The sequence below is a fragment of the Rattus norvegicus genome, chromosome 3 (genome assembly GCF_036323735.1).
Source record: "Rattus norvegicus strain BN/NHsdMcwi chromosome 3, GRCr8, whole genome shotgun sequence".
In the NCBI taxonomy this organism is placed as follows: domain Eukaryota; kingdom Metazoa; phylum Chordata; class Mammalia; order Rodentia; family Muridae; genus Rattus; species Rattus norvegicus.
The window spans coordinates 154,424,907-154,451,977 of NC_086021.1; the positions used below are offsets into that span (position 1 = coordinate 154,424,907).

At 43.2% G+C, this 27,071-nt stretch overlaps 1 long non-coding RNA gene across 2 annotated transcripts in view; it reads right to left on the reverse strand.

Moving 5' to 3' along the window:
- The window catches only part of LOC108350487 (uncharacterized), a 31,619-nt gene extending 5,124 nt beyond the window's left edge, over nucleotides 1–26,495 (reverse strand). Inside the window, exons 1-4 of one of the 2 annotated variants that reach the window (XR_005502531.2) lie at nucleotides 26,281–26,495; nucleotides 25,689–25,744; nucleotides 21,838–21,912; nucleotides 2,545–2,664 (exon numbers count right to left, since the gene is read on the reverse strand). This is a non-coding gene — a long non-coding RNA (uncharacterized LOC108350487). Of the gene's footprint in view, nucleotides 1–2,544; nucleotides 2,665–21,837; nucleotides 22,093–25,688; nucleotides 25,745–26,280 lie in introns of those variants that run through there. The other variant, XR_001837282.3, reaches the window with a different exon arrangement.
- Between the last annotated feature and the right edge of the window lie 576 nt (nucleotides 26,496–27,071).

Sequence of the window (27,071 nt, forward strand, 5' to 3'; positions counted from 1 at the left end):
TTCATTGCAGATTCTCATGTTACACTTGCTAATAAACCATTATTTAAAATAAAATGAGTAAGAACTTGAATGGCATTCTCTTAAAGTAAACAAAGTGTTGCTAATGGCAGGGCGGGCCACGTTCTGTCTAAAGCGTCCAGCTTCTTTGTTAAATACCTTCCCTTTCAAGCCTGTGCAGGTCTACGGAGCAGACTCAACATTTTTAACCAAGTTAATAGAGAAATTAGGTGACCACTGAGAGATTTGCCTTAATCCCCTGCTGGCAGAGAGTGTTATGACTAACTTCCAGAGAGGTGATTAGTGGCTCCTCTTTGTGGAGAAGTGTTCCTGTGGTTTGGGTTGGTCTGATTATGTGTGGATTTCCTGGTTTATTCTCTTTTGGAAAGAGTTAAGAAGTTGAACATTTCTAAAGATGTCCAGGATGGCTTGACTGTATTCTTAATGTTTTAAAGCAAGGTCTTACTATGTAATCTTTCATGACCTGGAGCTCTTATTGTAAATCAGGTTGGCCTTACAAAGATCTGCCTCTGGGCTGTTGGGGCTAAAGGTGTGCACCACGACATTGGCCTTCAACTGGGTTTAGTGAGATAAATATCTACTTAGCTTTTGAACTCTGGTTACCTATGACAGTTTAGGCAGGACCAAAGTCATGGACAGAATCCAATCATCTGTTTCTCTCAATGAGGGAGTGATGAAAGTAGACAAGATCAGGTGCCAAGGACTTTCCCCAGAGGGCTATGAAGTGTGAGCTTCAGAGAAAGCCAGCCCATTCCATCAGAGACAGAGAGCCTAAGGCTGGGCTCTCCATGCAACTGTCAGAAGACTTCCCGGCACCTTGTCTTGGCTTTCCCTAAAGGCAGATCCTGACACAAGACTTGAATACAAACAAGTTATTTGGATGGGGATTGCAGGAAACACTGGGAAAGAAAGGGAAAGTAAGCAGGGTGGGAAGAATAGAACCCTTACACAGCTAACAGTTATGAGTCCCTTCCTAGCTCCTCAAGGAACTGTGTACTTAATACAACACAAAATTTTTACGCTACTGAGGAATACAGGGACTGACATATTTATCCACCAGTTCTAGTGCCTTGGCCATTAACTCCAACTCCCCGTTCAGAGGAAACTTCCCTGTGCTGGTTAGTGGCCCTGAAGGCCAGAGAATGCCTAGGGCACAAAGAATTAAGAAGCTGTGGGTGGAGTTATAGCTGACTCTCTGCAAATATCCCTTGAGGTAATTCCTAGACTGCTGTATCAGGCCATTTCAGCGTGTTCTGACTGGGAGCTGTCTACACTAAACTTTCTACCAACACCATCTATTCTGTAGTGCGGGGTTCTTTGTCTCTGTTCACCCACCCCCCCAACCCTCCCACCCAACCCAACACTCCCACCCAACCCATCACCTAGACAACTTTTTAATCAGGAAGAAAGGCAGAAGTATGGAAAATAAAAAAATAACACCTCAAAACTTAGAGAAACAGAATAAAGTTTTTAGAAATTACTAGGTGATTATTTTGAAGTTTGCTTCCATTTAGCAAAATGAAACTAAGAGGTTAACCACTAGGGAATATGAAAAAAATGACCTTCAAAAAATGCAGTACCCATGAAGCCCTAGTCATGTACACGAGAGAGGATGGTAACAGTATCACATTCATCCACGTCACCTTTTCCATAGTGTAGATTATGAGAGAGAATCTCATATACAATATTATTATGCTTTGGACGTGTCCTCCAATGTTGCAGACATTGTGAGCTTGGTCCCCAGTGTAGGGATGTTGAGAGGTAGTGAGACTTTTAGGAGGTGAGCCTGAGTGGAGGAGTTACGTCATTGGACTCCAGAGGCTCTCTGCCCTCCTGTCTTATCCTGTGGCCTATCATGTGTCTTTCATGGTGTTACCGGTCATGAGGCGATACGGTTGTGGAGCCTCTTTCAAACCTAGCACTATACTACTTAGACTGTGAACCTCCCAAACTGTGAGCTAAGTAAACTCCTTTTCTTTATTAGTTATCTAACCTCGGGTACGTCATCATAGTAATGGAAAACAAACTGGTACGAGTGTCAGGTCAGGAGGGCAGCAGTTCATTGCAGCATGCCCGACTCTGTAAGATGATGCTAAAATCAAGTCTGGCGGTTTCAGAGTTGAAATTACTTTCTTAGAACAGAAAACTGGCCCGAGAGACTGTAGGCTTCTATTTGTCACAGGGAAAAGTGATGGATTTGGATAATGGGCAGAGTTTTGCTCATCTGAGTCCTAAGTGGGAGGAAATGACTGAACCACAGAGACCATAAGAGCCTAAGTCAGAAAATCTGGCTCCAAATCTCCAGCTGACTTGGGGGAGAATTACCTGGACGCTCTGACCCCAGTTTCTCCTTCTTTTGCCTGAGTGTTTTAGGTTAAGAATGAAAATAATGACCACTGTGTTATGCTGGTTTTTCTCTGCTTGCTTTTCATGGATTCCATTTCTGCCCTATCTAGGCCCAAGAGCATGAACTCTCTGGTTGGTTAATGTTCCCCAGAGCCCTCTGCCTGACCCAGGCATCCTTACCTTTTTCCTGCCTCTCACCATCGCACACGGGTTCCAGCATTCTACCTTCACCTCTGTATGTGTTTCCTTAATGAACTCCCCCTGGTTCTTCCTGTGGCCCTCTGAAGTACAGCCTGGCATCTGCAGCAGAGGATTAAATGAACGCTTCTCTGAGACGCTTGGTATGTGACCCGGGACCTTCGAACCTCAGAGCTATTCATTACTAAGGTCATCTTATTCTCCCATCGCCATGGGCCTCATTGGTTGTGACAAACGCAGTGCTACTTCAGAGGGGGAAAGAGAGTGAAGCGTCAGAGCATCACAGAACTGATAGGGACAGAGCACGGAGTCTCACAAGCTAAGTTCTGTGGACTAAAATCGGCATTGTAGGAGGGTACTCTGGTACTGTGTCAAAAGCGATTAGCAAAAATACAACTTGACATGGACAAGCAGGCTTAAGGTGGCAGAGCATATTATGTAATCTGGTTTATGAAAAAAAAATCCCAACTGATCAGATTAAAGCTCACTTTTAACTAATAGCTTGGAGTCATTTTGTCTGTGTTCTTATCCTGAAACAGCAAGGAAATGCAGTAAACGCTACCGTTTTCTAAAATACACTAGCATTTTTGATAATTCTTGGTAAACCAATTAGTCTGCCAGCATCGATTTAGGAGGTGGCCCTCTGGCTGTGCTGACAGTGGCACATGGTAGACACATGAAATGACACGTGAAATGGTTGCCCCTTGAGAAACATTAGTCTTCAGGAAACAAGCTCGCCGCCTTCATTTTTTTCAGCCCTAAGAATGGAATGAGCACACATTTGCTGTGTGAGTGCCACATAAGGCTAACGTGCTCCAGTCCAATCCCAATCACTGCTCCAGGTCGTCCAGACTAAAGTCTAACTTGAATTCACTATTTAAAAACCGCTGTATGAAAACAGTTTAGTATTCAACAGCCTTGCATTTCATGGGGGAGAGCACACTCAAGGAATACTCTGTAGACTCTGTGTCTGGGGATGGAGGAGTAGAGGTGGAGGAATCGGGGTGCAGGAGTGGGGATGGAGGAGTTCAGGTGGAGGAGTGAGGGTGCAGGAGCAGGGATGGAGGAGTGGGGTAGAGGAGTGGGATGGAGGAGTGGGGTGGAGGAGTGGGGTGGAGGAGTGGGGTGGAGGAGTGGGGTGGAGGAGTGGGGTGGAGGAGTGGGATGGAGGAGTGGGGTGGAGGAGTGGGGTGGAGGAGTGGGGTGGAGGAGTGGGATGGAGGAGTGGGGTGGAGGAGTGGGATGGAGGAGTGGGGTGAAGGAGTGGGATGGAGGAGTGTAGATGGAAGCTCTCCCACTCGCTCGCAGTTTCTCAGTGGTAATTTGGGAATCGGACAAACATCTGTGTGGAGAGGTAAGGGGAGAGTCAGCAGCTCAGAGATCTCACAGAAAGGTCACCACACTTGCTTGCCGACTTGAGGAGAAAGTTGTGCACAAAGAACCTACTGAACGGCGAATTACCAAACCCACAGCTGGCAGGTGGCAAGCACCTAGGATTTCCAGCCAGTGCGCAATTTCAGAATATTCTATTTCTTTTCGACTAGTTGTGAATTAATCATGAAGGAAGAGACTGGTCTCGGACCACTTGTCTCTTAACATGCATGCTTACTTTTGAATGACATAATAGTCAGGCACATTCATAGGGTATGGTGCGACACTTCACTGCAAGTGTGTGGTGAGTGACGAACAGGCCAGGAGAGCTGGCATGCTTGGTGACTTCAAACACTGATCATTCTCTGTTTCCGGAACATCTGAGGTCTTTACACCAGCTCTTTTGTATTATATATTAAGTACTGTCAACCACGGTCCTCCTGTTACTGTGCTTTAGAACTCTAGAATGTAGTCTCATCCAACTACAGCCCGGGAAGTACCTTTGTCCACTCTATCTCCACACCTCTCCTCCCTCCCTTCCATCTGAACTTTCGCTTTCTTCTTCTTCTTCTTCTTCTTCTTCTTCTTCTTCTTCTTCTTCTTCTTCTTCTTCTTCTTCTTCTTCTTCTTCTTCCTCCTCCTCTTCCTCCTCTTCCTCCTCTTCCTCCTCTTCCTCCTCTTCCTCCTCTTCCTCCTCTTCCTCCTCTTCCTCCTCTTCCTCCTCTTCCTCCTCTTCCTCCTCTTCCTCCTCTTCCTCTTCCTCTTCCTCCTCTTCCTCTTCCTCTTCTTCCTCTTCCTCTTCCTCTTCCTCTTCTTCTTCTTCTTCTTCAATATTTATTTGTATCTCGCGTGCATTGGTGTTTTTCCCGTGTGCATGTCTATGTGTGAGGGTGTCAGATCCCCTGAAACTGGAGTTACAGAGAGCTGTGAGCTGCCAGGTGGGTGCTGGGTCCTCTGGAAAAAGCAATCATGTTCTTAGCTGCTGAGTCACCTTTCCAGCTCCAAAGATTTATTTATTTTTATTATTGTTTTTTAAATTATGTGTCTCTGTGTGTGTATGCGCACATGAGTTCAGGCACCCACAGAGAACAGAGGTGGGGGTCCCCTAAGAGTTCGAGATATAGGCAGTTGTAAAGTCGCCCAATGTAAGCTGAGAACTAAACTTGGATTCTTTGTAAGAACATTTTGTGTTTTTTAAGTCGCTGAGCCATCTCTCTAGCACCCACTCCACCCCACCTCCCCCATTTTGAATTTTTATTTTATTTGTTACTCTTTCTTTGAGACAGAGCCCGAAGCAACCCAGACCAGCCTCAAATCTGCCTTGTAACCAAGGTCGGCCTTAGCTTCTGATCTTTCTGCCTCTACCTCCCAAGTGCTAGCTAGGATCACCTACCTGTGCAGCTACAGCAGCAAATAATTATTTTTTTCTTTTCTTTTGGGGCTTGGGCCTTGGACGTGCTAGGCTGATACTCTACCATTGAGCTGTCACCAGCCTGATTTCTTTTTTCAGATCGCAACACCAAAGGTTTGGAGGGAAAAAAATATCAGAAGGAGAAATCCAGATAGAGCATGAATCTGAGTTTTAATTTTGGCTTCCTGGCTCGGTTGTTTAGCAGTTGCAGGATTAGGATTTGGGGCAAATTCCTTCTTTCAAACTGAGTTTCCTCGAAGGTACTTGGACCCATTGATGATCAAGGGTTGTCTGGGCTCATGAAGGCCACCTACTGTGGCCTGGCCTGGAGAGAGGGCGCCATGCATAATCCCCACTATTAGTGTTATTCTTGCTGCTGCTATGGTTACAGCCCCCTCCCCTCCCTATTAAGGACAGGCTGGACTCTGGCCCTTCCATTTTGAGCTTATTCTATGAAAAGACACTAGGCTGCCAATAAAGGAAATGCCTGGTGCCCTATTCTTAGATATTGTTCAGGACCAGGAACCAGGAGGAACTATGAGTTTACTCAAGCGAGAGAGTTTAGACTGCTTCCTCTAACTGGCTCAGGGAAGGAGCTGGGGTTTTGTCTGTTAAGCCTTTGAGCTGGTAGCTGGCGGTGGATGAATACAGTCCTGCCAACACCAACTTGAAGGTGCTATGTAAATTCCTTAAAGTGGCCTCCCACTTTCTCCACAAGGGCATCTCCTCCCCAGCTCGAAAAGATCTGTGGGATTCAGCCAGAAGCTGAGCATTGGGGCTAGAATACTACCCTCTCCCTCACTGGCAGCTTCTCAATGGTAGTTGTCTGTGAGCCTTACAACCTCTCTACACATAGAGCTGAGGGGCTGGAGTGGGTCCCATCTGAGCTGAGGGAGGTCAGATCCTGTCTTAGCAGAGAACAGACAGAACCACTCCAGGGGAATACAAAACGGACAGACAAGTGCTTGTGCATATTGATCCCCTCCTGAAAGAGAACTGAAGCCTGTGCAAAATTTGGCCCATTTTTAATAACATCCTGTTAATGGAGGGGGAGAATTTGGGAATTGAGAGGTACTTTAAAACAAATAAAGAGGCACTCCCGAAAGTGTGTTAGAATTGAAGAGACCAATTCACAGCCCAGCATGTTAGAAAGACATTGTCAAGAGTTTCCTATTTCTGTTCATCATTGGGTGGCATGTCATTTCTCTGAGGTCCTTTAAATCCTCAGGGATTTAAATCCTCCTACCATTGATACCTGAAGTTCAACCACATATGCTGTTTGTGTAGAAGTTTCTGTCCCCCCAACCCCACCTTCCACCCCCGCTTTTGAGACACGATTGCATGACGTATCCCTGCTTCAGATTAACAAGTCCTGGGATTATAGGCACGTACTACACTGGCTGGACGCACACATCTTAACACAGCAGAACTGTGCAGAGGAAGGGAAGCCTCTTTCATCATTTGATCTTGGTCTTGAGGTCCCATCCACTTCTGACTAACACATAATAAACTTTCAATTCTCCTATCCAATCACTTACTGTCCTATGATGCAATACACCATCTTACAGATTTTTTTTTCCCATCGTCTGACTCCTGGATGCCTTGCTGGCTTGTGGGACATCAATGAATGGTTGGTGGGCACATCTTGTGTGCGTGATGACCATCATCTTTCTTTCTTTGGCAGACTATCCTGTTACAGGCACCTGCCTGTAGACTCTCTAGGCTAGCCAAGTCCTGCCTCAGTCTGCTGCTCTGAGCATCTACCCCAGCGTCTGGTAAAACACAGGGACCTGTGAAAGACCTGGGAGGATTATGTGTCTGTGTCTGTTGACTACAGCTACAGTGTAGCAGCTCTGACCTCTAGCCAGGGACGAACGAACAATCAGCTCATTAGAAGGCAAAGCTAGGAGACTATCAGCAAGGGGTAAGGAAGGAAAGTTGGGAAAGGAGAAGCCTTCAAGTGCGTAACTGTGGCAGCTGAAGCTTAATTGCCCAGGAGAGCTCTCGGAAGCCATGTAGAACAAAAGTTATGAGCATGCTGATAACCTTGGAAGTTAATCATAAAGATTAAATAAAATGTGTGCAGAGCAGTTAGTGTAGACCCCACTAGATAATAGGCTCAGTTGGCATAAACATATCTTTGCTCTCCCAGAAGTCCATTTGCTCCCAAACATCATACCAGGTCTTGTCAGGTGTGGTAGTTTGAGTGAGATATTCCACATATGTGTCTGAATACTTGGTCCCTGGTTGGTGGAACTGTTTAGGAAGGATTAAGATGTGTGTCACTGGGGGAGATCTCTCTCTCTCTCTCTCTCTCTCTCTCTCTCTCTCTCTCCTTCCCTCTTCCCCTCTCCTTCTTCCCCTTCCTCCATCATGTTTGTAGACCAAGATAGAAGTTTCATCTATCCTTTCGCTCCACCACCATGGACTCTAGCCTTGTAACTGTATGCCAAATTAAATGGTTTCTTTTCTAAGTTGTTTGGCCACGGTGTTTCATCATAGCAATCAAAGAGTAACTAAGACAACATGGCTGGCTTCTTTGCCTCTGCTTTTCTTTCATGTCTTTGACCAATTCTTTGTGGTTTTCTTCACCCTTTCTTACCCTTAATATTTGGCTTTTTTCCTGATAAGCAAGTCCATCCCCATGCAGTCAACAGGCAAAACCCTGGAACCTCTTCCAACACTATGGCACTGAGATCCATTGGAGTATGCGTGCCATCCTGCTTTTAAGCAGAGGCCTATACAGGCCGTGTTAGCTGGATCTGGTGGCACAGACCCGCAATCCAAGCACAGGAGGTAGAGCCAGTTTAAGGCTCCAGTTATATGATACCCTGTCTCAAACAAAGCAAAACTTTGTTAGTAGTGTAAGTGAATAGAGAGGATTGCATCTTGGTGAGTGGAGAAAGGCAGACTGAGCAGAGCCCTCCACAAAGAAAGCATGGGGCTTCTATTCAGACAACCTATACATATTCATTTCAGGAGGAAAGACAATTCCTGAGAATGCCCAGTTAAGTACTGTATTCTGAGCATGCTCAGTTTAAGATCATAATTTAAGAAGGCCAAACAGAAATAGCATTGTGGGTATATTTAACTCAAGGTATACATCTAAAGGTTAAAATGGTAGGCTGTGCTTAACTTGCACTATAACGTTTTAGCTAAAAATAAAGGAAAGTATAATTTTATGGTGTGTTAGCCTCTAACGCAGAATCAGATGAGTAGACATCTGTTGGTTTGATGGTAGAAAGAGTGTTTTAGTGAAAGGGGCACATGTGTTTGGCCACTGTGGAGGTCAGTCTGATAGCATTTATGAAGCCCACGATCCCTACTTCACCTTCTAACATTGCAACTATTAGAGGTATCAGACCTTCAAGAACCCAAACATGTTTTTGGAAAGTTGGAGAACTGTTGTTGGCAGGCCTAGCCAGCAGACCTAGGAATCTAGAATTCTGGGGAGAGAGACTGGGCTCAGATCCAATTTTTTGTTTTTGTTTTTCAACATTTAGAGCTCAACTGCATCATTCCTGACCTCTTACTGATGGGCTAAGTCTTGGAAGTTTGTGTCACACGGCTAAGGTTCATGAGCAAGCATGTTTATGGAAGCAGAGACCCTGAGGTCAGAACAGCTGTTTTGTAACGATCTCTTTCTAAAGTTAAGGGGTGTTATCTGAGGTAGAAAGCAATTTAGATTGCAGAAGCAAGGCACAGCATATGTTATTCGGAGCTTCAAGTGCAGTAAGAAATATTAACTCATGTTAATTCTCCTATCACCATGTCTGTATGTCCACCATGCAGTCACTCTCTCAGACGTGCACAATGCTATTCATCGCCCTTTTTATTAGCAGAGAACAGGAAATGAATCTAAATAACCACGAGTACCAGGACTAACTAAATAAATGAAAAATGTAATATGTGTGTAATGGAACAATTGCATAGCAATTAAAAAAAAAAAAGAATGGGGGCTGGGGATTTAGCTCAGTGGTAGAGCGCTTACCTAGGAAGCACAAGGCCCTGGGTTCAGTCCCCAGCTCCGAAAAAAAAGAACCAAAAAAAAAAAAAAGAATGAACTCGGATAGCTACATAGTAGCAGAGATAGCTCAATAAATGATTAACCAAAAGCAACAGTTGGCCCTTGGAATCCTCCCTCCCTCCCTCCCTCCCTCTCTCCTTCCTTCCTTCCTTCCTTCTTTCCTTCCCTCTTTCTGAGTTTCTGAGATAGGATTTCTCTGTGTAGCCTTGGCTGTCCTAGAACTCACTTTGTAGACCAGTCTGGCCTCGAACTCAGAGATCCATCTGCCTCTGCCTCTCAACTGTGGGGATTAAAAGCATGGGCCACTGGGGCTGGAGAGATGGCTCAGAGGTTAAGAGCACTGACTGCTCTTCCAGAGGTCCTGAGTTCAAATCCCAGCAACCACATGGTGGCTCACAACCATCTGAAATGGAATCTGATGCCCTCTTCTGGTGTGTCTGAAGACAGCTACAGTGTACTCATATATAATAAATAAATTAAAAAAAAAAAAAAAAGCATGGGCCACCACTGCCTGCCTGACATATTTCTACTCTTACAGTTTCTTCTCTTACAAAATATTATGGGTCAAATTGTACAATGTGTGGTCTTCCATTGGTTTAACGAATTTACAGCATCCATTCTGAAGGTATCAGTAGTGTCTGTTTACTGCTTTAATATGTTAGCAATTTTCATTAGGTGTATATGTGCACAATTATATATTTCATATATAAATATATCTTTTAAAATGTATGCATCTGAACCTGGTGGTGGTATATGCCCTTAATCGCAGCACTGGGGAGGCAGAGGCAGGCAGATCTTCAAGTTCAAAGTCAGGCTCCAAGCTGGTTTACAGAGCAAGTTCCAGGAGAGACAGGGATACACAGAGAAACCCTGTCTTGAAAAACAAACAAACAAACAAACAAACAAACACATCTGAAAAGACTTAAAACATACACTACAATAATGTGCTTTGGAAGGATGGTAGGAGTTAGAACTGAGAAAGGAATGGTTAAATGGGCTGTTTTATCTTTAGTGTTACAATTTGGAAATCAAATTCTATTGTACATGTGTGATTCAAAAAATTATATTTAGTAATAGGAAGAGGTAGGTGATAATAAAAAATCATATTTAGTAATAGGAAGAGGTAGAGAATATTACTTGTATTTCTCAGAGTGTGGGCACTGAAGAGGAAAGGAGGAAGCCTTCTACTTGATTAAAAACTTGAGAATGATGGAGACTTTTAGATGCTAGGCATTGATTGAGAAAGGCAAAGGCTAAATCCCATTAAAAAGGAAAAAGACAAATGACGACAGCATTCTTGTGCCAAGCTTTAAATAGAAAAGAGCGAGGAGGAGGAGGAGGGACCTCATTCCTCCAGAGACAGCGTCACTTTGCAGCTCAGGGTCTGGTGGATCTGGCTGCTTGCCCAAAGGATGATTGAGGTTCTCAGTCTATTCCTCTACCTGTGACAGATGACTGGGATCCTTGGCTTCAGATTCGTCTGAAGCAAAGTGTATGAGTAGTCCCCTGGGGAAGCCTCAGACCTAGTAACCAGGCAGACGTTTGTGGAGGATGATAGAGGTCTGTTACATGTCTTCTTCATGTCCATCTCTCTGCTGATATCTCCAACAGTTGTCAAGGTCCCGATGAGTCACTGCCCCTGCGTTCTGTCTCCTTTTGTCGTCTATTAAAATAGTCACGGAAACCCAGATTCTCTGCCTTCATTTGTCCTGAATCGTCACTCCTAACCATCCTAGGTGAGAAAGCTGTTTAGCAGACGTCTTCCCTTAGTCTGTCCTGGTCCACTGCTTTCTGCACACTGCTGTCAGTCAACCTGACCCCTCCTCTAGACTCTATGAATAAATAAACTGCCACTCTGAAGTTCTGTTTCCCTTCAAGGCAATACATTCATCATTTCCCCTGCAGCCTCCTTCATGCTGGTGTTCCATCACCCCCTGAGCCCTGTAACCACTGGCCTCTTCGATTTTAGTTTCTCTACTCTGCCCTACATTCCATCCCTTTACTAATCTTGCTTAGCTATCATTTCACCAAGCCACACCTTTTCTCGAGAATGCACAGTGGCTTACCACCACATCTCACATCAAATCTGAACTTTGCCTGGCTGTCATCACCTAGCCCCACACATGAATTTTCTCACGCACCCTACCATTCTTCAAAGATCTTTCTTCTTTCTTCCTCTGTTCTGCAAACATCATGAACTTAAGTCCTTTGCTAAGTCAGTATTTGTTTAATTTCTTAAGCCCTTGCATGGCTATCTGTCTATTCTATGCTCTATCAGTGTTAGAAGCAGGGTGTTAAGAGAAGCAGGTCAAATTCTACATGGGCAAGCTAGAACTAGAAGTTTCTGGAGACCCTTAGAGGAAACTGGGCATCAGTGTCCTGAATAGAGATGAGAGAGGGAGAACTTCTTACACAAAAAGATGCCCTGTGGTCTAGAAGAGCAGGGGATGAGGTTCAAGTTTGGGAAACAAGTTCACAGCAGAAGGATTTTAGTTCCAGAAGAGATGCAGGCATCCCAGGTTTGGCTGTACTTGGAAGTTGTAAGTTTACATTACAAAGAAGCTCAGCTTGGAAGAAGACAAAGGAAGGAGGCTGGTAGAGCTGCCAGGAATAAGCATAGCAGGGTTATCACTAGGAAAGGTCGTGAATTTGCTCTCCGTGTTTGGTGGATATGCATGAGCTCCAATGATCACTATCTCCTTCCATAGTCTCCAATAATCACCATATATTCCCTCAATGTTCACTGCCATAAAAAATTCCTTTCTTCCTTTTATACATGTCACTCTGTTATGGAAAGATGCTATTCATTTCTCTTCTTGTATCTGGATTGCCTTTGCAGGAAAGTCAATGTCGTGAGACTTTTGACATGTTAAAAGGCCCTGCAGCTTTTTGCTTTGGTCTTCCTAGAACACAGGTAAGGTGTAAGGAGCTCAACTCTTATGGAGAATGGGAACACATAGTCTATGGCAACACGTTAGCTCTCAGCTAACAACGTCAATCGCCAGCTATGTGAGTTCTCCACAGGAGACAGCCAACTCAGTCAAGTGTCCAGAGAGATGGCCAGAGTTCCAATTCCCCTCAAATGGGACAGATCATGCAGGAGATCCAAGCTGTGTTAGGTAATTGAAAAAATAATAACACAGTTGCTGATTGTAAGCTGCTGGATTCTGAGATGCTTGTTTTCTATTGCAATACAGAACTGAAACAAACAACTAATTTCTTGGCTTATGATATAAACTCTCTCTCATGACATTTATGATAACTGATGCTTTGATAATCCAAAAAACAATACCTCATTATGCCTTTGTGAGGCACTAATTTTTCAATGGTTTGGGATCACATTGACAATTTCTTTCTGATAGAAATAGAATGAATTTTCTCATCTATTAATTAGTTATATTCCATTCAGTGCTTTAAGGTATCTTTAATAGGGCTGGAGAGATGGCTTAGTAGTTAAGAACACTAACTGCTCTTCCAGAGGACCTGAGTTTAATTCCCAGCAGCCACATAGTGGCTCACAACCATCTGTAATGGGGTGCCCTCATCTGGTTCTCTGAAGACAGTGATAGTATACTCACATATATAAAATAAATAAATCTTTAAAAAAGATATCTTTAATAATTTGATATTTTGGGAGCCAAACTCATGTACTCTTCAATCAAACCCATATTTACATCTTGTTTCTCTTCATTGCTTAACACAATGTGACTTGCACCACATTCTGATAGGTTGAAAGTTCAATTCCAAATATTCATTCATGTATATGTGGTTGTCTTAAATATAGCTCAAGGAGTCAAGAGACATTGTCCCCTGTAAGTCCTGTGGTATGTCAACCATCTATTTGTTTTCATTTATTTCATAATAAAACAAATGAAACAAACATACTCAAAGTGCTAAAGATGAGGTAAGTATAACAACAATTAAAGAAAGAAAGAACATGAATTTGAGGGAAAAGGGGGATACATGGGAAGGGCTAGAAAGAGGAAAGAGAAGGATGGGATATGATATAATTATAAAATAATTATATAAGTAAAAATAATTATAAAATGATATAATTATATTATAATTTCAAAAATAAAATATTTTAAAATGTGTTCAGTTTAGGAGAGGTTCACAGCCATGAAAATAGATAATGGAATGAGACAGGAGTCAAGGCCTGCCTCAGAAGGGAATCAAGACTTACTTCTTGATGCTAGCAAAACATTCATAAATCCTTCAAAAACTGAATGTATTTTCCAGTGTTACACTTGTCTTCTCTTGTCTCGTGACCAGGTTCATCAAATTGACAGGAAACAAGTGAGGTCATCAAGTTTCCACAAATTTGTCCTTGAGCATCTAAATGCCTTCACATACAGTTTTTTCAGGAACCCAGATATAGTTAGAGAAGGATCAGGGCATTGTAATTTTGGGCTTTTAGAGACATCATACAGAATCCGAGCTGTATAAAACCTGAGCCACAGAGAGTAAGGATCACTGTAATCTAAATGGACTGTGGCTGTTTATGAGATAAGGGATAAACAGGTTTGACTACAATAAAAGCAAGCAGTCTCTCCAACTTACGAATTATAATCAGGAATGGTTGAACCTGTTTGGTCAAAGAACTTGCCAATCCTGTAAGCCAAAGCTCAATGCTTTGCTTAAGATCTCAATTTACCTCCAAGTTCTAAGTATAACTCCTGGTAACTCTAAATTGTTGGAATGCCAAAAACATTATTTCTATACTAAAGCACATATAATAAAACTGATTCTTCTACACTTAAAGAATTTCAGATAATAAAAAAGTGGGTTTTATATTGTATTAAGGTGGCTTAAAATAGGTTCTATGGAGTAGTCTGGAAAAACCATGAACATACACAAAGACCCAAATTATTGGAGTTGGCATACAGACAACTTCACTGTTGGATTTAGGAACATTTACAGCAGGGCAAGACGGAGCTCTGAGAGGTCATGAGTATGTGTCGGATCAAAATTGGTTAAAGTATGTGATTGAGCGAAAGCAGTGCTGTGATCCTGATAGGCAAGTGACTCCTCTGAGCCCGTTTTGTATTTATAGAAATAGGAAATGGTGATGTCTTTCCTGCTGACATCACAGGATGTCATAATACTTTGATGAACTAATATATAATAAAACAAAATATGAAGTTTTAAAAACGGGTAAAATTTCAACTCTGATACCAGCAGAGATGGTCATAAAGAAAAAAAGAAAACATTGGGCCAGTATGCAAATCAAATGACTGGAGGAAAAAAATGCATAATTGATATCATGAGAGTCATGGAAGCTGATTTAGGAGTTTAATTGAAAACTGATAAGCAAGATGCATTTTTAAGTAGTTGGGAGGGCTTAACAAGGGATTGGGTTTTCAGAGGGTTTGGAGAACGAAAGGAGACAAATACATGAGGGGGGAGAAAGGATCAGCTCAAACAGAATCAGGAGACATCGCACATATTAACGTAGGAAGAAGGAAGAGCTGGCTGGATGAATGGAGGGATGAGTATTAAGCAACAGAAGGCTCTGCCAGTTGTAACAGAGATGCCCTTCAACCTTGATCTAATTTAAGCTTCATAAACCACTCTCTGAAATCAGGATGGTTTGCTGAGCAGGAAACCGAGACTTGGAAAGTCTTATCTAGAACAAGGTTACACATTAGTGGATGAAACCTAGACTAGAAATTGATCTTTCTGAGGCCACCATGTAGTCCCTTTTTCCTATGTCACAGGTCAAATTTGATAGAGAACTGAGAGTCCCTGGAAGTTCGGATGCAGTTGGGGCAGAGTTGTGGGATAAAGACCTTCTCCTCTAAACCTCATGCTGCTGTTTTTAGATAAAGTTGCCTTTGTTTGCTTGCTTACGTGTATGTGTGAAGGGGGCATATGTTCTGCACTGAATGTGTGGAGGTCAAAGGACAACTCATGAAAGTGGGGTCTCTTCTTCCACTGTGTCCCTGGGATTGGATCAGGCTTGATGGCAGACAACTTTACCTGATGAACCATCTCATCAGCTAAGACAAGGCTGGCCTTGAATGATCCGGAACTTCTAACCCACCTGCTAAGATTACTGGTGGGTACCATCATGTCCTGTTGGTGTTCTGCTGAAGATTGACCCCAGGAATTCATGCATGCTAGGCAAGCACTCTACTCACCGAGTTATATCCCTCACCCCTCATTTTGCTTTGGGTTTTTTGTTTTGTTTTTAAAGATTTATTTTATGTATATGAGTGCACTGTAGATATCTTCCGACACACTAGGAAAGGGCATCAGATCCCATGAGAGATGGTTCTGAGCCACCATGTGGTTGCTGGGAATTGAACTCAGGACCTCTGGAAGAGCAGTTGATGCTCTTAACCCCTGAGCCATCTCTCCAGCCCTCATTTTGGTTTTTAAATGGCCCAATTTACTTCAAATTACTTTAGTATGTTTATCTCCTAAAACATTAAACTTCTCTCTCATTATCCAACAAAAAAGGAAATGAAGATAATTACTCCCAGTCTAACCTGTCTTTTGAAACATGTATTTCATTTTTAATTGTGTGTCTGTGTGTGGGTCTATTCATGTGAGTGCAGGTGTCTGTCGAAAACAGAGATATCAGATCCCCCTGGAGTTGAAATCATATGTGATTTGTGAGCATCCCCCGTCATAGGTCCTGGGGAGGGGAGCTAACTCGAATCCTGTGGAAGAATACACTCTTCCCCAACATAGGAGCTGGGGGACTAACTTGTATTTTCTGGAAGAATACACTTTTACCTGCTGAACCACCTCTCCAGCCTCTAATTTGTTTTTTAACTATACCAGAAACAACCTTTTAGCTGTTCCCCCTTCTTCTCCACCCAAACTACCTCCTCTGTAAATAAACACATGACCAGTACCAGAGTTGCAGCATGACCAGAATTACGGGATAAGCAACAATAGGAACTGATATCGCAAATACAGCTGAGGGCATAATACGCACAAAGGCTTTGTCAAATTCTTCTTATGAAACTTCCTGTTACAAACATCCTCTCAAAACTGGGACGTGCTGCCTGCCATTTTCCAAGGCATACCATCAGGGAGAAGTAGAGAGCCCTGTTTCTCATTATAATTAATTGGCCATAATAGGAACTTTAAACAATTGGGATCATGGTGTAATTATGACATGTACTTCCTTTGATGAAATCTTCCTTGAGTTACAGGAAATAGGTCAATAAGGAAGTTTATGTGCACCAGACACGCAGGATGAACTGAAAAGACTGGCTGCAGATTCTCTACCAATGAGTTACTCCTGCTGTATTCCTGCCAAGTGAGACCTCAAAGAATTAAGAATCTGTTTCCAAGAAAAATATGGTCACTTAGGACCTAAAGCCCAAGTGTCAAAACACAGGAGACTATGGGGCTGGAGTGATGGTTCAGTAGTTAAGCAAAAATAAAACAAAACCAAAAAAAAAAAACCCAAAAAAACAAAAACAAAAAAAATATTACTATATGCTGGGGATTTTTTGCTCAAGCCTGTTTTACTTTTTTCGAAAATTATACCATACATATAGAACAGAAAGCAAAATAGCTAGATTCCCCTAAACAACCCTTAAGACTAAGTGGAAGAGGCTTCTTAAGGAAGCACTAAGAGAATAGGAAACACAGGGAGAGGGAGGAACTCCCACAGGTAAGATCCAGTAAAGTCCCGAAGAGGGTAGCTTTTACCCTATCCCGCAGGCACCTCGAATATATGTTAGACCAAACTTGTTCCAAGTACAGGCAAGAAGCTGGGAGTCCAGCATCTAACAACCACTGGAGGAGAGTAATGGCCAGCATTCTAAGGTTCCATGTGTGCAGAATGATTCCAGTAGTGAAAGAACACATCTCAAACAGAAGTGGCAGATCAGACTATTAGAAGGAAATATACCCTAGCGAAGGGAAGGGTTGGGGTGCCACGGAAACACAGAAAGACGCATGCAAGCAAACTTGGGCAGAGTGCCAACCGTGTCTGCTACGGGTGGGGACTTGCATAATGCCGATGGTGGAATTTGTCCAAAAGCAATCAAGAGGTTCTATGATCTATGTGAACAGAACGAGCTATTTTGTTCTAGACACAACAATGCCACTGTATGCTGGGGACTTTTTTTGCTCTAGTCTGTTTTCCTTTTTTCAAAACTTATAGCAAACATATAGAATGGAAAGCAAAAATAACGAGGAGAGGGGCTGGAGAGATGGCTCAGTGGTTAAGAGCATTGACTGCTCTTCCAGAGGTCTTGGGTTCAATTCTCAGCAACCAGATGAGGGCTCGAAACCGTCTATAACTCTTCTATGGAAATCCAATGCCTCCTCTTGGCCTCTGCAGATACCAGGTAGAAAAGTGATACACAAATGTACATTCAGGTAAAACATTTATCCACATAAAGTTAAAAATGATAAGTTTTTAAACAGCAGGTGTAGAGCTTGATATTTTGAGCATACATCTATGTCTACAAATACCAAAATTTAAGCACCCAGGCTTAGTCAGCTTTGCCTCACTCTTGGCTCAAAGTTTTTTGGAGTTTCTGAAGCATTCTCTTTAATGTAAGAAGTTATTTGGGGGAGCCCATTATGATGGGAGCACGGCGCAGACACCACGATCCCCTGTTATTGGAGAGTAAAGGGAAAGGGCTGGACTCTTAACCTCCTAGGTCACATTTTTGATGACCTGACTACCTTTCAGCAGGCCTCAGTTCTTAAAGGCTCTACTGCTTCTTAACAGCATCAGCCTAGGGATAAAGACTAATACACGAAACTCTGGGAAAATTTCAGATCTACGGTGCAGGGGCTGGAGAGATAGCCCAGTGGTTAAGGGTGTATACTGCTCTTGCAGAGGACCTGGATTTAACTCCTAGCACCTACATGTGGTTTATAGCTGCAGGGAACTAGTCCCAGGGGATCCATTGCTGTCTTCTAGTCTCTGTGGCTTCAGGCACATACATAGTACAATATTCATATGCAGGTAAAACATTCATACAGTATACATGCAGTAAAAATAAAGTCTCATATTACTGTTAAAAGGGTTTCTTGTCTAAATATCATCTACAGGGTTGAATTGCTACTTGGGCAGGAAGACAGAGTGGTTAAGCTGAAACTTAGGGCAAGGAGTGACTGAACAGCCTGAGGGCATGCATTGCGTGCTATGGTAAAGTTCCCAGCAGCAAGGATGCCGAAGGGCAGGGGTCATCAGTGCCTTAGTAGAGCTGGTCAAAGATGACCCTTGAAAATCTTTAATCTGCACCTGGAGAGATGGCTCAATGGTTAGGAGCACTTGCTGCTCTTTCAGAGAACCAGAGTTCAGTTTCCAGTAGCCGTATCCTGACTCACAGACATCTGTTCTAAGGGTTCTGACACCTTCTGCTTCATGTACAAACATTAGGCAAAACCTTCCTGTATTCATAAAATAAAGCAATTATTTAAAATTTTTTGTTTTATCATTGTTCCAATTTTTCTTTTTTAAACTTTAAAAAAAGATTTATTTATTTATTTTATGTATATATACACTGCCCCTGTCTTCAGACACACCAGAAGAGGGCATCAGTTCCCATTACAAATGGTTGTGAGCCACCATGTGATTGCTGGGAAATGAACTCAGGACCTCTGGAAGGGCAGTCAGTGCACTTAACCACTGAGCCATCTCTCCAGCCCCCCAAAACAAATATTTTTAAAAATTAAAATAAAAACGTTAATCTGGGCTGAGAAGATGACTGAATTGGCTAAGTGCTTGTAATGCAAGTGTAAGGACGTGGGACATAACATCCGGGTCCAGGAATTTATGTCATTAATTCCCGTGCTGGGGGCAGAGATAGGCAGACATCACCAGAGCTCACTGCCCAGTCACTCCAGTTGAATAAATGAGCTCCAGGTTCAGTGAGAGACCCTGCTTCAAAAAATAATGTGGGTGCAACCTAGGGAGACTCCTGGCATTGACCTCTGGCCTCCATGTACACGTGCACATACGTGTGTGTCCATAAGTATTCATGTGCACTTCATGTACGCATACACCACATGCTCTTGCTTGCTTTCTGTTGCTGTGATCGACACTACAATCAAAAGAAACTTGGGGAAGAAAAGGCTGTATTTCGCTACAAGTTATAGTCCAGCATCCAGAGAGGCCAGGCAGGAGGAGAGATCATGGAGCTGCTTACTGGCTTGCTTCCCCCTGGGTTACTCAGTTACTTTTCTCCTATTGTCCAGGCCCACCTGCTTAGCCATGGTACCGCCCATTGTGGAGGGCCTTCCCACATCAATCATTAATTACAAAGAAAACAAAAACCAAAAACCAAAAACAAAAACATAGATATGCTCGTGGGCCAGCCTGATGGAAGCAATTCCTCATTTGAGTTTCTTCTTCCCAAACATGTCAACTGTGAACTGAAGTTAGCTATGACATCAAACACACTACATTTAATCCAAACTAGTCGTAAACACAACCGATTCAATCCCACAATCAAAGGATAAAGGAGAGAGAAGCCGATCTGGCTCAGAACAGAATCCAGACGAAGGCGGCTTCTGCAGGAAGACCAGATGACAACTTTGACCACACATGGGTGCCAGCTGATGATGGACTTGGTTTGTCACTAGTGTTAGAAGGAGAATTACAACAGCGTCCTCAGAGAGAGATCAGAGCTGGGATGGGGACAGCAAAGTTCATTTGAACATGTCTACTGGCTCCTTTAATCAGAGTATCAATTAATGACAGCCTCAGCATGGCTCATCCAAATCTGGGACGGGGGTGGGGTGGGGAGGGGGTTGGCTAAGTTTCTCACATTCCTCTTTGAAAGAGGACCAAGGGAAAAAGCAAGACCAACGAAGCAGGATCAGGCAGGTAAGAGCCACTGCCATTTTACCTTTGGAAAATGAGATAAGACTTTGCCATGTTTATTTAGGACAAATATTGTAGGATGTAAAGAATGATTGTTTCAACTTCTAACCCTGAAGGAAGAGAAGGAGAGAGGAGAGGGAGTTTGAAGGGAGAGAGATTATAGCCAAGAGCCACCACCCTTACATAGGGCACCCAACTGTCAACTCGTTTAATAGATTAAAAATAGCTTGGACTTATGATGTGCTCACCAGCTATGATCACAATATCTTTAAAAATTTTAAATTTATTTTACTATGTTATATGCATGAGTGTTTTAGCTGCATGTATGCCCCCTTTGCACCATGTGTATGACTGGATCCCAAAGAGATCAGAAGAGAGCATCAGATCCCAGATATCCTGGGACAGTAATTACAGTTGGGAGCTCCCATGTGGGTACTAGGAATCAAGCCCTGTCTTCTGGAGAAACAGTTGAGTCAACTTTCTGGCTCTCACCACAGTCTTTTTAAAAGGTATCCACCACATATGGTGACCAGATATACATACAGGCAAAGCATTTACATACATAAAATAAAAACAAAATAATTTTAAAACATTATTTTTATTGCTGTGTATGTGTGTGTTCTGGTATGTGCACACAAATGTGGGTGCCTGAAAAGGCCAGAAGAGGATGTTGAATTCCTTGGAGCTGAAGCTACAGACGGTTGTGAGTTGCCTTGTGTGTACTAGGAATGAACCCCAGTCCTCTGGAAGAGTACCCAGTACTCTCAACTGCTGAACCATTGCTCCAGCCCTCATCCAAGTCTTCTGAGGCAGAAACTTTTTACGGAATCTACTAGGAACGCGAAGAACAATACTGAGTAATTGCATAACTGCCTCACTAAAACTTATCCACTGTGTTATTTGGAAGTAAAGACAGCCTTTGTGTAAACAAACAGGTGAGGTTATGTATCTTTGACTTGTTATGCTGACTGTTACTCCTGACTCTTTGCCAAGCATAGTCTCACCCACCTTTCTAGCTAAAACTCAGATTTCCTCCCTTGACTCTTGTCTTGCAAGGATTGTTCGTTCATTAAAATTTCAGGGAAGTGTTTGAGGTTGCTGTGAGGGTACTAAAATCACTGATGGTGTGGCAAGAAAAGTGACCTTTGAAGTTCCTGTTTGACTAAATCCTGAGGAGGAAGGAGGAAAGGCGGTATCTCCTTAGCTCCTTAGATCAATGTGCAGATGCCTGGTGATTTACAATCAGGAAATTGTTGTTCTTTGGCTCCTGAACCCGCTGTAGTAACCCAAACACTGGCCTCCCATGTGGGCCCTTGAAATGACTCCCAGTACCCAGCTTCCATGTGTCAGGGAAGAGAAAGAGCGACTTGCAGACCCCTCAGAGTCTCAGATTCTCCAAGACTTGGTTTTCAGAAACCAGAAAGCTCAGTCTCCATACGGCTAGTAAACAACAACGATAGACAGTGGTAACAGTTCGGTAGGCTCATCTTCGCACTGATAGCACTTTCATATTCTCACTAAATGGTTTACTTCAGTCTATTTTTAAAATATGTATACATACATACATTCGCGGTCATGGCAGGTAATCAATTTTACCCTCCCCGCCCGCCCCCACCAATATTCTTTCTTGTTTTAAATTTAGGTCAAAAGACAACTTACGGGAGTCTTTTATCTCCTGGCACCATGTGGGTAGAATTCAGGTTGCCAGGCACAGTGGTAGGTGCCTCATATACCCTGTAAGTAAATAAATAAATATAATCAAAACAAAAAAATAAGTAAGTAAAAGGCTGGGTACAATTCTATCCAATGGCTTCCGGAGGTGCCCTGTGCAGGGCAGTTAGGACAGATTTCCCCCTCTTCTGTCCCAATGTCCACTAGAGAGTCACAGGACTGAATGTGGTTGTCTAAGAGGAACTAAGGTCAAGGAAACAGTTTGAGGGACAGTTACTATTGGCAACAGTCGACTCCGCCCCTCCTTGCGTGAGAGTTAGGGGTGGGGTCGGGTCAGGAGTGGGAGGACCAGAAGTTGCCAGAGCACTTATTCCTGCCCTGAAGGCCTTTGGTTGTAGAGAGCGAGGAAACAGGTCCCCAGCTCAGAGCAGCTCATCAAGGGCCAACTGCCCACTTCCGGCTACTTAATAAGAGCATTTCATATGTCTACCTTCCAAAGTTAGCCTCTCGCTTTCTTTGGCCAAGATCACAGGCCAGAGCCGCTAGATGCCAATAGGCGGTAGACTCTGAGAATCGCTGCTCTGGCTGGCTGTCAGAGTTCTTCCACCATTACCACTCCTGTGATGATGACTCTCAGGCACAAAGCAGGGTAGAGATTAAATTCTTTTCCTGTCCTCCTCTTTGCCCAGTCCCTTACATCCTGTTTGTGACTCAGCTGCCCAAGCAATTGTGTAGACAAGGAATTCAGACCGCACTGCTGTCCTTCAAAATCTCCTTTACAGAGCACCCCAGCCTCAGTCTGTGTGTGCTCTCAGAGCTAAGGTACCATCAGACCTAAAGTTGGTTCTCGCTGTTCCCTTTAGGAAAACCCTTCCCTGGTGCTCGTATGAATGGGTCGAATGGATGTTTTCAGTACCGCCCCAGGGTCAGCTCACATCCTACCCGTGTTGTGAAGCTGGAGATCTCCAACTGATTTTTGCCTTACTCTTCTTCATCTACTTTGTCTTTATCCATTGTACTTATCACCTGACACCATTTGCAGAACGACACTAAACAACAACAGCAACAACAACAACAACAACATCTCCAAAGACCAGGCTGGTCTCAAACTTAGAGACCCAAGTGCCTCTGCCTCCCAGGTGCTGAGATTAAAGCTGCGGACCACCACCAACCTGCTACAATTTTTTTTTTCAACTAAGAGTTGAATTCAACTAAGTTCAGTAAGAGCACTGGCTGCTCTTCTCTACAGAACTTGAGTTAGGCTCCCATCACCCACATCAGGTAGCCCATAATCACCTGTAACTTCGGTTTCAGGAGATCGTGACACCCATTCACCTCTGCACCAGTGTGGTACACATAAAGTTACTTAGGTGGGTACACACACATAAAAATAAATAAGCCGTCTAAAAATGTGCCCAAACTTCCCTACTTTACTTATTTAGGCTATCATACCTACCTAAAGTTTTCAAGCAATGAGTGTTTCTCAGACATTTTTTTAATCTTTTCTCTAAGATGCTTGAAACTGAAGCCTGTTTCCCAGTGCACAGAAAGCAACTTTTTGATTGTCAGTGCTGCCTTCTCAAGAGGGGTTTAATGCTCCAGTGACAGAATTAGTCCAGTCACCAGGGTCTGAGAGGCCGTCACAAAGCTTGGAATTACGTCCAAGCAGAGATGGTGTAACCTATCTGGCAAACATGAGAATATTCTAAAGAAAGATTTATGTCTCCCCCTTCTGTCATCAGACTATCGAAACAAGGCATCCCCAAGGACCTAGAATTTCCCATAAGTCTCCTGTGCTGAGAGACTGAGTAGGAAGAAACCTGGTGTCAGCCAGAGGAGGAACTTGTGTCAGGGGAGAGATTTCATGCAGTACTGAACTAGGACTGCTACCTAGGCATTACTCTGTCCCTTTGCTTAAACCCAAGCCTCATGTGAGGACCCTGAAGATGGACTTGGTGGGGTGTGGGCTCTGTAGTCATCTTTGCCCCTCTTTCCAATATGGCCACACCAAATACATCTTTTTCTGCTTTTAGCGCTGTTCAATTGAGCGTCAAGGATGGTGGTTGCACATGGCTTATCACCTAAGGCAGTCTGACAAATTGTGAGGACCGTGTAAAAACTTCCTTCCTAGAGGCAGGTGCCTCCTCAGGTTACACACTGCTCTCCATCTGTTCTGGCTAATTTTAACTCTCAACTTGAGACAATCTAGAATCAAGTGGGTAGAATCTTAATAGAGAACGATCTAGATCAGGTTGGTCTCTGGCCAAGGCTATGGGGACGCACTTTGCTTATTAATTGAGGTGGGAAGACCCACCCTGAATGTGGGAAGCACGGTCTCATGGGCTAGGCTCTGATGCAGGAGAGTAGAGAAAGCTAGCTGAGTGGCAAGCAAGCAAGCATGGATGTGCTTATTCTCTCTGCTCTCAACTATGAATGTGACGTGACCGGCTGCTTCAAGCCCCCGCTACGGTAACTTCCCTGTCATGATGAACTGCACATGGGATTCTGAGCCAACTGAACCCTTCCTTTTCTTGAGTTGCTTTTTGTCCAAGTGTTTGCCCAAGCAACAGAAATGAAACTAGAGCATGCTTAAGTTCCGCATCCAACTCCCCTCTGTGCCATTTCTCTTCATACTCCCATGCTCCCTTATCGGCCTCTCCTGCCGGCTGACTGATCTTTTGATGCTCTGAAAGGATGGTTCGGCTGGATGCCTGCAAACTTTGTGTGAGGGTTGATCTCGGTTATCTACTTCACATGATCTAGAATTACCGTGCAGTGACTTCTGAATTATCTAGTTAGATGAATAGATATGGAGGTCAAGGAAGCCCCTGGAGCTTCTAGAACGTTCTCTCCTTCAGGGCAGGCCCCAATCCTGACCAGTGAGAGTGGATTAGTAAGCATGTCACCAGACGAGCCCACTGATTTGGACGACCAAGAGACGTGCTCCCTGTCTCCCACAGCTGACTGTTCCCCTCGCCCTCGCCTCAGTGAGGGGTTGGCCTGGTTAAGGGCCTTTGTTGGGCTTTATTTCTTCACCCCACACCCTACCTCTTGCCTCTTTGGGAATTTTCCCCAAAGGTATCTCAAAAATAAACCTTTGCACTCTTGTCCTTATCTTAGAGTATTTTCGGATTTGAAATGCTAGGTCATGCGGCAACTCTATTTTTAACTTTTTGAGAAACTTCAGAACTGCTTTCCAAAGTGGTTGTGTCACGTCGCTTCTCTTCTACATCTTCATCAGAGCTCATCAGCGTTGGTCTTTTAAGGATAGCCCTCTTAGGGAACACAAAGGGCGATCGTTGCAGTTTCGGTTTTTATTTGTCTAAGAACTAAAGAAGTTTAGTGTCTTTTCGTGCGTTTTTGGAGATTTGTTAATTTTCTTTGGAGAAATATCTATTTGAATTCTTCGGCCACTTATTTTCTTTTCATTTTATCTCATGTTTTTAGATTTAAAATTTTTATTTTATGCATAGGAGTGTTTTGCCTGCACGCAGGCATGAGCACCACATGCATGCTGCATACTTTTGGAGGTCAAAAGAGGTCATCAGATGCCCTGGAATGGGACTTACTGAGAGTCGTGAGCCACCATGATTGCCTAGCATGTACAAGGTTCTGAGTCAGATCCACCCACCACAAATAAAATAAAATAAAACACCACTTCTAGTAATAATACTACTAATTTAAATACCAGCCCTACATCATTACTTTTAGTGGCTGTGCAGTAGACCCTGACATTGGAGTTAGACTATTTCCATGCTGGCAAACCATGCTGGGTTTTTCCTTTTCCTTTTCTGCTATCATAAACAATAGTCCAAGTAATACAACTGCATAAAACTCACCAACCCAGGTATTCTTGTATTATTAGTTCCAAAGGGGAAACACAGTCAGTGGGCATCTGAAATGTAAGCAGATTTTTCAGGTTATTGCCTCAAATTTCTGTCCCAACTTCCATTTCTGTAACAAGGTCATGATATTATTTATGCAACACAATTGAGTCTTAAGCCCATTTACATTCTGAGGTCTTTGGAAAGTAAGTATACAATTGATTATCTAGGGCTTAAACACTTTTCTATATGTGTCTCTACTGGAAAACCAAACTTTGCTTAATGTTCAGAAAATATTTATAAAGATTACTCTATTCCAATGTCTCAATATCTTTTTTCCCAAAAGACTTTATGACACACAACAGAATGGCTATAATGGAGAGGATGGTAAAAAAATCAATGCTGGCCAGCATGAAGGTCATCAGTGAGAACCCATACAAATGGTAGAATTGCACAACACTCAAGCGATTTTAGGAAATTATTTGATAGAATTTCCTGAACCCAAACATCTGAGCAGTCCATTCAACATTTAAACATACTCAACAGAATTTTTGACGTGTCATCATCTACCCAAATATAGTAAGGTGTTTATGGCGGTAGTATTTACATTAGCGCCGTCTGGGCTGCACGGTGCCCAAGTGTATGGTTTGTTGACATGCTGAATCCTTCAAGCCAAAAGAGATAGACATGAGTCAGAATCAAGATTCCCTCGACTGCCCTCCTGTCTCTGGAAGTCTAGATAGCAGAAGAAAAGACAGAGACTGGGAGATGGCAGGGGGCTCTCTGGGTGCTGGAAGTAACCGTCCCTTTGGGAATGTTGGGAGGTAGGTTGCACGGAAGTGATGTGAGAGGTGATGGAATCAGGAAGAGGTGGGGCCTAGTAGAAGGAGGGTAGGTTGTGGGAGAAGGTTGATGCTGGTCTCGTGGCAGTTTTCCCGAGGAAGATGTTATAAAAGGGCAAGGCTTATTTCTGAATCTCTCACTTCCTGATACGTCATGCGATTGCTCTCCTCTGCTCAGCTCCCGCCTTCCTGCAACTCTTACCAAAAGCCAAACTATGGGCCCACTCAATCCACCGTGGGCTTCCAGCCTTTAACACTAAGATGAACAAACTTTGTTTTTTCCTTACACTTTTCCCAGACTGGATATTTCTTTACCATAACTGCAAACAGATTAATTAAACAATTGGACCAGTGAATTTTTGAACATGAGAGCTGTTCTTTTGTAATGGGTACATAGTTCTGTGTATATGCTACACCATAATACAAGGTTATTGGGAAGAAAAACAGTAAATAGTTCTGCCTCTGGTTTCAGACACTTTTTAAACAACTTTGGCTGTATCTTTAAACTCTTTTGCTTTGAATTAGTAGGACAATGGTGGTCCCGTCTACTCTTGCC